The 13,452-nt window shown below is 36.8% G+C and overlaps 1 protein-coding gene and 1 long non-coding RNA gene across 2 annotated transcripts in view; one reads left to right on the top strand and one right to left on the bottom strand.

Moving 5' to 3' along the window:
• The window catches only part of pde1a (phosphodiesterase 1A, calmodulin-dependent), a 263,528-nt gene that overhangs the window by 48,044 nt on the left and 202,032 nt on the right, over positions 1-13,452 (top strand). The window lies entirely within an intron of this gene.
• LOC141376034 (uncharacterized) lies at positions 981-11,868 on the bottom strand. The gene is made up of 3 exons (XR_012385066.1): positions 10,460-11,868; positions 3,142-4,111; positions 981-3,087 (listed from the first exon to the last, which is right to left on the bottom strand). It is a non-coding gene; the product is annotated as an uncharacterized lncRNA (long non-coding RNA).

Here is a 13,452-nt window from a genome sequence, read left to right as displayed (position 1 = left end):
CATGCTAGTAACATGCTATATCATGCTAGAATCATGCTAAGAACATGCTAATTCATGCTAGAATCATGCTAACAACATGCTAAATTATGCTAGAATTGTGTTAATTCATGCTAGAATCATGCTAGTCAAATGCTAATTCATGTTAAAATCATGCAGGGTAAATGCTAATTCATGCTAGAATCATGCTAGTAACATGCTAATTCATGCTAGAATCATGCTAGTAACATGCTAATACATACTAAAATCATGCTAACAACATGCTAATTCATGCTAAAATCATGCTAGTAACATGTTAATTCATGCTAGAATCATGCTAACAACATGCTATTTCACGTTAAAATCATGCTAATAACATGCTGATCTATCTATCTATCTATCTATCTATCTATCTATCTATCTATCTATCTATCTATCTATCTATCTATCTATCTATCTATCTATCTATCTATCTATCTATCTATCTATCTTTTCATACTTTTTAAAACTGTTTAAATAAACTATTACCGTCAGGCTTTCACAAGCCAGCCTCAAAGTTTGTTCTCAAACTTTAAGAATCTAGTTTAATATTTTTCTTTATATGATGTTTATTATAATGTAATTTTGTTCAGATTATAATATATACTATAAATACTAACTATACTATAGTGATCTGCATTAAACAACCTGAACAAATCAGTCCTCTCTCTCTCTCTCTCTCTCTCTCTCTCTCTCTCTCTCTCGATTTGATCAAAAATGTAAATGAGGCCTTCCGATTAACAGTCCAGTGGACCCTTGCAACAGCCTAGAAACCACTCAGAACACCCTAGCAACTACCTAGGAATGCCTTAGCAACATCTTAGCAACCGCCTAGCAACCACTTCTCAACCGCTGTGCTTCCTGCCAACTGCCTTCGAGTCCCCGGCGCAGTCACGTTGGCTTTCTCAAGCCAACATCAAAGTTCGTCAACGAACTTTAGGTTCTAGTTTTTATTTATTCTTCTTCTGAGACTAAAATTCAAAATCTATCTGCTCCTTGAACTTTCAAACTATTACCACCAAACTCACACCAGACCTCCAAACTGGTCTGACTCTTTATGCTATATCTTTTCCGACTGATCCGACTTTCGGTTTTCCGAAAAACGTCCCGGGACTGTCGGAAAAATCCCATAGACTTAACATTGGATCAAACTTTGTGACCTCATAACTCTGCGTCAGACTGTCGCACAGACTTCTAACTGGGCTCATTTAACTCAGACTATCAAACTGCCAATGACTGATCACCTTTAAACTTTCTAGCCACGCCCTAGCAACCACTTTTGGACCCTAGTAACTGTCCCATAGACTTCCATTCAATAGACTCTCATTGACTTAACATGGGATCAAACTTTGTGAGCTCATAACTCTGAATCAGACTGTCCTACAGACTAATGGCTGAGCTCATTTAACTCCGAATACCAAACTGCCAATAACTGATGAGCTTTTAACTTTCTAGCCACACCCCTAACTATCGCATACTGCACCCTAGCAACTGTCCCGTAGACTTCCATTACAAAAGACTCTCATTGACTTAACATGGGATCAAACTTTGTGAGCTCATAACTCTGCATCAGACTGTCCTACAGACTTATGGCTGAGCTCATTTAACTCCGTCTACCAATCTGCCAATAACTGATGAGCTTTTAACTTTCTAGCCACACCCCTAACTACCACATACTGCACCCTAGCAACTGTCCCGTAGACTTCTATTACAAAAGACTCTCATTGACTTTACATGGGATCAAACTTTGTGAGCTCATAACTCTGCATCAAACTGTCATAGAGACTAATAGCTGAGCTCATTTAACTCAGTCTAGCCAGCAGCCAATCACTGATGGCCTTTTAACTTTCTAGCCACACCCCTAACTACCACATACTGCACCCTAGCAACTGTCCTATAGAATGTAATTAGCTGTGCTATCAAATGCTTATAATTCTAACATGCTAATGACATGCCAATCATGCTAGCAACATGCTACTCATATGCTAATCATGCTAATGACATGCTAACTCATACTGGAAACATGCTAATGACATGCTAATTTGTACTAGAATCATGCTAGTAACATGCTATTTCATACTAGACTGATGTTAATAACTGGCCTACATGCATATCTTTGCTTAGCATTGTCCTATTGACTTGGGGGATGGCTCATCTGACTCAGACAACCAATGAGCATCTCAATATGATAATGAAGCTCACAAGCCACGCCCCCAAATTGATTCCATAGACTTCCATTAAAATAGGCCAAGATGCATATCTTTGCATAGCAGTGTCATAGAGACATGGGGGTTGGTTCATTTGACTTAGACAGCCAACCACATTCAAGTGCACTCTGTAACCTCGCCCATAGCAACAAAACAAAGTACCCTAGCAACCATTCATCAACAGCTATATCTCAGCATCCGAACATCATAAAGACTTGGAGATTGGCTCGTTTGACTCATGCTAGCAAACGGAACTTCCTATATGCTACACATGCTAGCAGTGATTAGCTACATGCTAATATTGACTAGCCAAGTACTTTAACTTGCTAGACATGCTTACTTAGTATAAATGTTTTATCAAGCATGTATGTGAGGCTTGCCTAGTAACCAGCCAGGGTACCCTAGCAACTGCCTAGCAACCACCAAAATTACCCTAGCAACCGCCTAGCAACGGCCTAGTAATGCCTTAGTAAGGGCCTAGCGACCACTCAGGACACCCTAGCAACCGCCTAGCAACGCCTTAGCAACCAATTAGAATAACCTAGCAACCACCTAGCAACACCTTAGCAACCACCTAGCAACCACTTGAGACACCTTAGCAACCGCCTAGCAACACCTTAGCAACCACCTAGCAACCACTCAGAACACCCTAGCAACTGCCTAGCAACGCCTTAGCAACCACCTAGCAACCACTCAGGACACCCTAGCAACCACCTAGCGATGCCTTAGCAACCACCTAGCAACCACTCAGGACACCCTAGCAACCCCCTAGCAACGCCTTAGCAACCACTCAGAATACCCTAGCAACTACCTAGCAACCACTTAGGACACCTTAGCAACCACCTAGCAACACCTTAGCAACCACCTAGCAACCACTCAGAACACCCTAGCAACCGCCTAGCAACACCTTAGCAACCACCTAGCAACCACTCAGGACACCCTAACAACTGCCTAGCAACAACTTAGTAACCACTCAGAATACCCTAGCAACCACCTAAGCATGCTATGTGACATGCTAATACATACTAGAATCATGCTAGTAACATGCTAATTCATACTACAATCATGCTCATAACATGCTAATTTATAATAGAATCTTGCTAATAACATGCTAATTCATGCTAGAATCATGCTTATTCATGCTAGAATCATGATAGTAACATGCTAATTTATACTAGAATCATGCTAGTAACATGCTAATTCATACTAGAATCATGCTAGTAACATGCTAATTCATACTAGAATCATGCTAGTAACATGCTAATGCATGCTAGAATCATGCTAATAACATGCTAATTCACGCTAGAATCATGCTAGTAACATGTTAATTCATACTATAACCATGCTAATAACATGCTAATTCATGCTAGAATCATGCTAATAACATGCTAATTCACACTAGAATCATGCTAATTCAAACTAGAATCATGCTAGTAACAGGCTAATTCATACTAGAATCATGCTAGTAACATGCTAATGCATGCTAGAATCATGCCAGTAACATGCTAATTCATGCTAGAATCATACTAGTAACATGCTAATTCATGCTAGAATCATGCTAGTAGCATGCTAATTCATACTAGAATCATGCTAGTGACATGCTAATTTATTCTAGAATCATGCTAGCAACATGCTTATTCATGCTAGAATCATGCTAATAACATGCTAATTCATACTAGAATCATGCTAATAACATGCTAATTTGTACTACACTCATGCTAATTACATGCTAATCCATGCTAGAATCATGCTAATTCATGCTAGAATCATGCTAATAACATGCTACTTATACTTTTTCAAACTGTTTTTAAACTAAATAAACTATTACCAACAGGCTTTGTCAAGCCAGCCTCAAAGTTTGTCTCGACGAACTTTACTGTCTAGTTAGGCTGGCTTGTCAAAGCCAGACTACTGTTATCCTTTCTAAACTTATTATTATGTTGGCTTGAGAAAGCCAACATACTGTAATGCTACTTAAACTTATTCTTATTATTATTCTTATTATTATTCCGGCTTCTGACTTAAAAAAGCAATCGCTTCTCCTCCCAGGGCTTAGATGCTACAAGCCCCAAATTTGGTCAAAAGCTGCCTACTGCCCATGAGATGGTTGCTGTATGTCCTCATCCTGATAAGATTTGTAGTTTTTGAATTAAAAATTTTTTAATTAAAAAATTGTATCGAGTATTTGGGGCATATAAAAAAGTATACAATCCTCAAATTTGGCCAAAAGATGTGTTTGAAATTACTGATAATTATCATATTTATTTGGTGTAATTATAAATAACAGTTTTCCTATAAATATTTTTTTATATTAAATTTGTAAAATTCAGACTCAAAGCGTGTCAGAGTGTCCACGAGATGGCGCCAGAAGACTATTTTTGAGCCCTTTGTAATTTAGTACTGGCCCTTTAAGAGGCGGGGATATCCGGACTGACTGTTTTGAATCTACAGAAATTCGGGCTCATTTCAGACGTGCTTGTTACAACATTTGAAGCTGAAATTGCGACCATTTTGGTCGCATATGCGCCTGAAAATTAATCTATGCGACCTCATAACATATTTGGGCGCATTAGTGCGACTGCTGATAATGGTTGTAGTGCGACCTGTTTTGATTTTATGTAAAAACGTGCTGAATCGCTCTTCCCTGCCGCTATATTGGTTCATATTAGCTGTCAATCACTCAAGGTATTCCGCTGTCAGATGACAGGGAATGAGCTTTTATGACCACGGGAAATGCAAACGGCTGAAGAGTAAAAACTTAAAGCACACAGGTTTGCAAACCCCACCTAAAGTTGAGGTGTAGATGAGAGAGATCGTGACACGTCACGTGGTGAATAATAATCCACCAGCTGAGATCACTGAAACTGCGGCTCATAACAAAGACCAGTATTGCGCCGATGGTTAGCGCAAGAATGCTCTGCCTGCTCATAAATTGGGTCGGCTGACTCGCCAGCTTTTCCACAAACACAGAAAAATGAAGATCATCTCAGACTGAACCTTTAAATTGACACAAACTGAAACCAAAACTTTTAAAGAGGGATAGAAGTGAGACTTTACTTTCTTTCTTTTGTCTATTCTGTTTTGAGGTGTATATTATTTTTTATTTATTTACTGATGACTGCTTTGCAGCTTTCATCATTGAATTGAATTATTTATTATAATCTTTTGTTTGTTTTGTAGCAGAAATATTATTTATTAAATTGACATGCATATAAAAACAGCAGTACAAAATAAATATTTCTTACTGCAATGCTTCATTTTTGTTTGATGCAAACTATACAATTATTTTATATAAAGTAACAGACATTTTATAGCAGATAACCTACATTCATGCACATTCAAGGCAGTATCATAATGAGAAATGTAATTCATTGTTACTATTATTGTTATTTTCATCATCATTAATATTCTATATTATTAGACATTCATTTTAGAATTATTGCACACAAATATCAATGTCTTCGCAGCATTAGTTAGATAGTTGTTTCTGGTTTTTGTCAGTCCTATTGATGTTGTTTTAAAATACAATAAATCCCTTAAAAAGCAATTTGCAGCGGTGCTCATTCATTTTTGGTGGGTGCTCCTAAATTTTTTCTGGTGCTCCTAAATTTATTTTGGTGCCCCTGAATATTTGAAGTTGGGAGCACCGGTGCTACCAAGTAAAAAAGTTAATTTCGAGCCCTGTGTATATATATATATATATATATATATATATATATATATATATATATATATTCATACAGTTGATGTCAGAATTATTAGCTCCCCTGTTTATTTTTTCCCCAATTTCTGTTTAATGGAGGGAAGATTGTTTCAGCACATTTCTAAGCATAATAGTTTTAAAAACCTATTTCTAATTACTGATTTATTTTATCTTTGCCATGATGACATTAAATAATGTTTGACTTGATATTTTTCAAGACACTTCTATACAGCTTAAAGTCACATTTAAAGGCTTAACTAGGTTAATAAGGGTAACTAGGCAGGTTAGGGTAATTAGGCAAGTTATTTTATAACGATGGTTTGTTCTGTAGATTATCAAAAAAAAAAAAAATGCTTAAAGGGGATAATAATTGTGTCCCAAAAATGGTTTTTAAATGATTAATAACTGCTTTTATTCTAGCCGAAATAAAACAAATAAGACTTTCTCAAGAAGAAAAAATACTATCAGACATACAGTGAAAATTTCCTTGCTCTGTTAAACATAATTTGGGAAATATTTAAAAAAGGGGAAAAAAAATCAAAAGGGGGTTAATAATTCTGACTTCAACTGTATATATGTATATATATACATACATATATACATATATACATATATAACACATACACACATTTATGGTTAGGGTTATAAGGATTATTTCTTAATCCCCCTTTTATGTTGGCAAAAACATAAGTTTACTTCAGATATTTCTTTCAAAACAATATTCTGTGCCGCAAAAGAGCCTTCTCCTCACTTGTGATAATGACAATGAAAGCCAAGCTTTTGGCCTATGCTGTACCAAAAAATAAAATAAAATCACCCAGGTGATGACAACTAAATATTACGATTATAACATTGTGTTAGTGGCCAGTGGGGTGGAACAACGTCATTGGTCAGAATTAACCACGTGATGAAGACGTCCTATAATATTGTTTTAATGCGATTTTCTTCCTGTAAACTGTATATAACTATATAACTATATATATAATGCTGCAAATTACTGTAAATTGACTGTACTATATATTAACTGCAAAAATTATAAGACTGATTAAATAAAAGACATATTAACTAAATGTATGTGCTATTGTTTCATTAGTATTTTAATTTAATATTTTTGGCTTGAGAAAGCCAACATACTGTAATGCTACTTAAACTTATTATGTTGGCTTGAGAAAGCCAACATACTGTAATGCTACTTAAACTTATTCTTATTATTATTATTATTCCGGCTTCTGACCAAAAAAAAGCAATCGCTTCTCCTCCCAGGGCTTAGATGCTACAAGCCCCAAATTTGGTCAAAAGCTGCCTTCTGCTCATGAGATGGTTGCTGTATGTCCTCATGCCGATAAGATTTGTAGTTTTTGAATTAAAATTTTTTTAATTAAAAAATTGTATCAAGTATTTGGGGCATATAAAAAAGTATACAATCCTCAAATTTGGCCAAAAGATGTGTTTGAAATTGCTGATAATTATCATATTTATTTGGTGTAATTATAAATAACAGTTTTCCTATAAATATTTTTTTATATTAAATTGGTAAAATTTAGACTCAAAGCGTGTCAGAGTGTCCACGAGATGGCGCCAGAAGACTATTTTTGAGCCCTTTGTAATTTAATACTGGCCCTTTAAGAGGCGGGGATATCCGGACTGACTGTTTTGAATCTACAGAAATTCGGGCTCATTTTAGACGTGCTTGTTACAACATTTGAAGCTGAAATTGCGACCATTTTGGTCGCATATGCGCCTGAAAATTAATCTATGCGACCTCATAACATATTTGGGCGCATTCGTGCAACTGCTGATAATGGTTGTAGTGCGACCTGTTTTGATTTTTTGTAAAAACGTGCTGAATCGCTCTTCCCTGCCGCTATATTGGTTCATATTAGCTGTCAATCACTCAAGGTATTCCGCTGTCAGATGACAGGGAAGGAGCTTTTATGACCACGGGAAATGCAAACGGCTGAAGAGTAAAAACTTAAAGCACACAGGTTTGCAAACCCCACCTAAAATTGAGGTGTAGATGAGAGAGATCGTGACACGTCACGTGGTGAATAATGATCCACCAGCTGAGATCACTGAAACTGCGGCTCATAACAAAGACCAGTATTGCGCCGATGGTTAGTGCAACAATCCTGCTCTGCCTGCTCATAAATTGGGTCGGCTGACTCGCCAGCTTTTCCACAAACACAGAAAAATGAAGATCATCTCAGACTGAACCTTTAAATTGACACAAACTGAAACCAAAACTTTTAAAGAATTGAGACTTTACTTTCTTTCTTTTGTCTATTCTTTTTTGAGGTGTATATTATTTTTTTATTTATTTACTGATGACTGCTTTGCAGCTTTCATCATTGAATTGAATTATTTATTATAATCTTTTGTTTGTTTTGTAGCAGAAATATTATTTATTAAATTGACATGCATATAAAAACAGCAGTACAAAATCAATATTTCTTACTGCAATGCTTCATTTTTGTTTGATGCAAACTATACAATTATTTTATATAAAGTAACAGACATTTTATAGCAGATAACCTACATTCATGCACATTCAAGGCAGTATCATAATGAGAAATGGAATTCATTGTTACTATTATTGTCATTTTCATCATCACTAATATTCTATGGCCTAATTATTAGACATTCATTTTAGAATTATTGCACACAAATATCAATGTCTTCGCAGCATTAGTTAGATAGTTGTTTCTGGTTTTTGTCAGTCCTATTGATGTTGTTTTAAAATACAATAAATCCCTTAAAAAGCAATTTGCAGCGGTGCTCATTCATTTTTGGTGGGTGCTCCTAAATTTTTTCTGGTGCTCCTAAATTTATTTTGGTGCCCCTGAATATTTGAAGTTGGGAGCACCGGTGCTACCAAGTAAAAAAGTTAAGTTCGAGCCCTGTATATATATATATATATTCATACAGTTGATGTCAGAATTATTAGCTCCCCTGTTTATTTTTTCCCCAATTTCTGTTTAATGGAGGGAAGATTGTTTCAGCACATTTCTAAGCATAATAGTTTTAAAAACCTATTTCTAATTACTGATTTATTTTATCTTTGCCATGATGACATTAAATAATGTTTGACTTGATATTTTTCAAGACACTTCTATACAGCTTAAAGTCACATTTAAAGGCTTAACTAGGTTAATAAGGGTAACTAGGCAGGTTAGGGTAATTAGGCAAGTTATTTTATAACGATGGTTTGTTCTGTAGATTATCAAAAAAAAAAATTGCTTAAAGGGGATAATAATTGTGTCCCAAAAATGGTTTTTAAATAATTAATAACTGCTTTTATTCTAGCCGAAATAAAACAAATAAGACTTTCTCAAGAAGAAAAAATATTATCAGACATACAGTGAAAATTTCCTTGCTCTGTTAAACACCATTTGGGAAATATTTAAAAAAGGGAAAAAAAATCAACTGGGGGTTAATAATTCTGACTTCAACAGTGTGTATATATATATATATATATATATATATATATATATATATATATATATATATATATATATATATATATATATATGTATATATATATATATGTGTGTGTGTGTGTGTGTGTGTGTGTGTGTGTGTATATATATATATATATATATATATATATATATATATATATATATATATATATATATATATATATATATATATATATATACACACATACACACACACACATTTATGGTTAGTGTTATAAGGATTATTTTTTATCCCCCTTTTATGTTGGCAAAAACATAAGTTTACTTCAGATATTTCTTTCAAAACAGAATATTCTGTACCGCAAAAGAGCCTTCTCCTCACTTGTGATAATGACAATGAAAGCCAAGCTTTTGGCCTATGCTGTACCAAAAAATAAATAAAATCACCCAGGTGATGACAATTAAATATTACGATTATAACATTGTGTTAGTGGCCAGTGGGGTGAAACAACGTCATTGGTCAGAATTAACCACGTGATGAAGATGGCCTAATATTGTATTTAATGCAATTTTCTTCCTGTAAACTGTATATAACTATATAACTATAACTATATATATAACGCTGCAAATTACTGTAAATTGACTGTACTCTTTATTAACTGCAAAACTGATAAGACTGATTAAATAAAAGACAAATTAACTAAATGTATGTGCTATTGTTTCATTAGTATTTTAATTTAATATTTTTCTTTATATGATATTTATTATAATGTAATTTTGTTCAGATTATAATATATACTATAAATACTAACTATACTATAGTGATCTGCATTAAACAACCTCAACAAATCAGTTCTCTCTCTCTCTCTCTCTCTCTCTCTCTCGATTTGATCAAAAATGTAAATGAGGCCTTCCGATTAACAGTCCAGTGGACCCTAGCAACAGCCTAGAAACCACTTAGAACACCCTAGCAACTACCTAGGAATGCCTTAGCAACATCTTAGCAACCGCCTAGCAACCACTTCTCAACCGCTGTGCTTCCTGCCAACTGCCTTCGAGTCCCCGGCGCAGTCACGTTGGCTTTCTCAAGCCAACATCAAAGTTCGTCAACGAACTTTAGGTTCTAGTTATTATTCTTCTTCTGACTCTAAAAATCAAAATCTATCTCCTCCTTGAACTTTCGAACTATTACCACCAAACTCACACCAGACCTCCAAACTATTCTGACTCGGTATGCTATATCTCCTCAGACTGATTGGACTTTCGGTTTTCCGAAAAACGTCCCGGGACTGTCGGAAAAATCCCATAGACTTAACATTGGACCAAACTTTGTGACCTCGTAACTCTGCGTCAGACTGTCGCACAGAACTCTAACTGGGCTCATTTAACTCAGACTATCAAACTGCCAATGACTGATCACCTTTAAACTTTCTAGCCACGCCCTAGCAACCACTTTTGGACCCTAGAAACTGTCCCATAGACTTCCATTCAAAAGACTCTCATTGACTTAACATGGGATCAAACTTTGTGAGCTCATAACTCTGGATCAGACTGTCCTACAGACTAATGGCTGAGCTCATTTAACTACGACTACCAAACTGCCAATAACTGATGAGCTTTTAACTTTCTAGCCACACCCCTAACTACCACATACTGCACCCTAGCAACTGTCCCGTAGACTTCCATTACAAAAGACTCTCATTGACTTTACATGGGATCAAACTTTGTGAGCTCATAACTCTGCATCAGACTGTCATACAGACTAATGGCTGAGCTCATTTAACTCAGACTACCAAACTGCCAATAACTGATGAGCTTTTAACTTTCTAGCCACACCCCTAACTACCACATACTGCACCCTAGCAACTGTCCCGTAGACTTCCATTACAAAAGACTCTCATTGACTTCCATGGGATCAAACTTTGTGAGCTCATAACTCTGCATCAGACTGTCATAGAGACTAATGGCTAAGCTCATTTAACTCAGTCTAGCCAGCAGCCAATCACTGATGGCCTTTTAACTTTCTAGCCACACCCCTAACTACCACATACTGCACCCTAGCAACTGTCCTATAGACTGTAATTAGCTGTGCTTTCAAATGCTTATAATTCTAACATGCTAATGACATGCCAATCATGCTAGCAACATGCTACTCATATGCTAATCATGCTAATGACATGCTAACTCATACTGGAAACATGCTAATGACATGCTAATTTGTACAAGAATCATGCTAGTAACATGCTAATTCATACTAGACTCATGTTAATAACTGGCCTACATGCATATCTTTGCTTAGCAGTGTCCTATTGACTTGGGGGATGGCTCATCTGACTCAGACAACCAATGAGCATCTCAATATGATAATGAAGCTCACAAGCCACGCCCCCAAATTGATTCCATAGACTTCCATTAAAATAGGCCAAGATGCATATCTTTGCATAGCAGTGTCATAGAGACATGGGGGTTGGTTCATTTGACTTAGACAGCAAACCACAATCAAGTGCACTCTGTAACCTCGCCCATAGCAACAAAACAGAGTACCCTAGCAACCATTCATCAACAGCTATATCTCAGCATCAGAACATCGTAGAGACTTGGAGATTGGCTCGTTTGACTCATGCTAGCAAACGGAACTTCCTAAATGCTACACATGCTAGCAGTGATTAGCTACATGCTAATATTGACTAGCCAAGTACTGTAACTTGCTAGAAATGCTTACTAAGTATAAATGTTTTATCAGGCATGTATGTGAGGCTTGCCTAGTAACCAACCAGGGTACCCTAGCAACTGCCTAGCAACCATCCAAATTACCCTAGCAATCGCCTAGCAACTACCTAGCAACGGCCTAGTAATGCCTTAATAAGGGCCTAGTGACCACTCAGGACACCCTAGCAACCGCCTAGCAACGCCTTAGCAACCACTCTGAATACCTTAGCAACCACCTAGCAACACCTTAGCAACCACCAAGCAACCACTTGGGACACCTTAGCAACCACCTAGCAACACCTTAGCAACCACCTAGCAACCAGTCAGAACACCCTAGCAACCGCCTAGCAACGCCTTAGCAACCACCAAGCAACCACTCAGGACACCCTAGCAACCACCTAGCAACACCTTAGCAACCACCTAGCAACCACTCAGGACACCCTAGCAACCGCCTAGCAACGCCTTAGCAACCACTCAGAATACCCTAGCAACCACCTAGCAACACCTTAGCAACCGCTTAGCAACCACTTAGGACTCCTTAGCGACCACCTAGCAACACCTTAGCAACCACCTAGCAACCACTCAGAACACCCTAGCAACACCTTAGCAACAACCTAGCAACCACTTAGAACACCCTAGCAACCGCCTAGCAACACCTTAGCAACCACTCAGAACACCCTAGCAACCACCTAGCAACATCTTAGCAACCATTGAGAACACCCTAGCAACCGCCTAGCAATGCCTTAGCAACCACCTAGCAACCACTCAGAACACCATAGCAACCACCTAGCAACAGCCTAGCAACCACCTAGCAACCACTCAGGACACCCTAGCAACTGCCTAGCAACGACTTAGCAACCACTCAGAATACCCTAGCAACCACCTAAGCATGCTATGTGACATGCTAATTCATAGTAGAATCATGCTAGTAACATGCTAATTCATACTAGAATCATGCTAATAACATGCTAATTCATACTAGAATCATGCTAGTAACATGCTAATGCATGCCAGAATCATGCTAATAACATGCTAATTCACGCTAGAATCATGCTAGTAACATGCTAATTCATACTATAATCATGCTAATAACATGTTAATTCATGCTAGAATCATGCGAGTAACATGCTAATTCATGCTAGAATCATTCTAGTAACATGCTAATTCATACTAGAATCATGCTAATTCATGCTAATAACCTGCTAATTCATACTAGAATCATGCTAGCAGTATGCTAATTCATACTAGAATCATGCTAGTGATGCTTGCTAACAACATGATAATTCATGCTAGAATCATGCTAGTAACATGCTAATTCATGCTAAAATCATGCTAATAACCTGCTAATTCATACTAGAATCATGCTAGCAGTATGTTAATTCATACTAGAATCATGCTA

This window comes from Danio rerio, chromosome 9, assembly GCF_049306965.1.
Source record: "Danio rerio strain Tuebingen ecotype United States chromosome 9, GRCz12tu, whole genome shotgun sequence".
Classification (NCBI taxonomy): domain Eukaryota; kingdom Metazoa; phylum Chordata; class Actinopteri; order Cypriniformes; family Danionidae; genus Danio; species Danio rerio.
Note: the sequence above shows the minus strand (reverse complement) of the source record. Positions and strands in the feature narration are given on the sequence as shown.